This window comes from Nannospalax galili, unplaced genomic scaffold, assembly GCF_000622305.1.
Source record: "Nannospalax galili isolate Female #2095 unplaced genomic scaffold, S.galili_v1.0 scaffold842, whole genome shotgun sequence".
NCBI lineage: Eukaryota > Metazoa > Chordata > Mammalia > Rodentia > Spalacidae > Nannospalax > Nannospalax galili.
The window spans coordinates 806,903-808,726 of NW_008349291.1; the positions used below are offsets into that span (position 1 = coordinate 806,903).

The window sequence follows — 1,824 nt, forward strand, 5'->3', positions numbered from 1 at the left end:
AAAAAAAAACGAGTAGTTTCAGTTTGATCAGTAGACAAGCAGATCCTCTAATCCAATAGCAGTATAACATTAACATTCTAAGACATTACGAATGTTATGTGAGGAAACACTTCACTTTTTTCTTCTTTTATCAGTTGGTAGGTGTATGGTCTTACTCTTTATCACAGAATGACTTAGAAATTCGCTATGTAACACAGGCTGGCCTGCAGTTCATTGCAGTGCTCCAGTCATAGGTTTCTGGTCTAGAGTATAAATATAAGCCATGTAGCTCACCTCATAAAGAGTTTCTACATATTTTTACTACAGAGAATATTTCTGGCTTTCTAAGCCCACTTTCTGTGTTTGGTGTTTTGACTGTGGTCTTCATCAGTGTGCAAGCACAGAACAAGGATCCCTAGGATCCCTACTGATCAACAATATGGGAGAAATGGTGGGGAAACTTGCAGCCAAAACCTCACTGACATGTCTCCACCACACAGGAGATTCTCTAAAAGAAATATGAAAAGGGAAACAAATGCAATCTAGAAGATAAAAGCCCAGAAAGGTGACAACCAGCATCAGGATGGTGTGGGCAGCTCTGGTCTCAGGGTGGCCTCTGTGGTCCTCATTGGAGGTGTGGATATGCTGCAGTCTCTGTTGGTGTCTGTGCAGGAGAATCACCATGGAGACACTGGTCCAGATCATGAGGCCAATGGATGAACCACAAAAAGACCAGGCCTAAACTGAATGTACCAGTGGAACAGATCCACTTGCTTTTAGACTCAGTGCCATTGGGTGTGCTCTGGGGACCGGTGACCTTCATTGGAATATAGGTATTATTTAAGAGGCCGAACAGCCAGCAACCACAACAGGAATAACCAACAGTGCCCTGGGCTCTTTCCCTGAGCATCACCCTACCCCAATTCCCAGGAACAAGAGTGACGAACTGATAGATGCTCAGGACACATGTGGAGCACAAGCTTGTGCCTCGAGCCACCAGGAGAAGGCAGTAATAGAGTTGACACTGCAGGTCAGGCAGAGGCCTCCTTGGAGCAGAAACCATCCCAGTTTTTTGAAACCCAGTGGTGAGAAGAATAAAGGTGTTAGCCAGAGTCATGTTGGTGAAAAATCACCTGTATGTGCCTTGTTCGATGGCAAACCAGGACTGGTGGAAAATTACAGAAGAACGGAGCAACACTGGCCACAGTCCCAATTCCGACCTGGAAAAGCAGGAGGCTGTGCAGAGCAGGTTCCTCGGGGGATTTCACTGCTTCCCTCCAAGGAGACATGGGGAAGGCTTCGGTGCTGTCTGGAATGAAGACCAGGGCAGCCAGTGGTGTCAGCAACTCTCATCTCAACTGTGGGAGCTTGTACGTTCGATGGCAAACCAGGACTGGTGGAAAATTACAGAAGAACAGAGCAACACTGGCCACAGTCCCAATTCCAACCTGGAAAAGCAGGAGGCTGTGCAGAGCAGGTTCCTCGGGGGATTTCACTGCTTCCCTCCAAGGAGACATGGGGAAGGCTTCGGTGCTGTCTGGAATGAAGACCAGGGCAGCCAGTGGTGTCAGCAACTCTCATCTCAACTGTGGGAGCTTGTAAATTAATTTGGAGACTTTTCTTCTGAGAAGGGGGACACTGTTGTACCCACCGCAGCATTTTCTCCTGGAGACCAGGGTATTGAGAGGAACTCAGATTGTCATTTTAGTCTCTCTGTGCTTTCTCTTTCTACCAGATCAATGTTGCAACTCTCTCTCTCTCTGCTGGCTAACAGCATGATGACCTATGGCTTAAGAAAATTCATGCTTTGCATATGAATTTATGAAAAGTCCAAGAATGAAATTT

At 46.5% G+C, this 1,824-nt stretch overlaps 1 pseudogene; it reads right to left on the bottom strand.

Moving 5' to 3' along the window:
• Positions 1 to 366: 366 nt before the first annotated feature.
• On the bottom strand, positions 367 to 1,496 carry LOC103744843 (annotated as a pseudogene).
• Positions 1,497 to 1,824: the final 328 nt, after the last annotated feature.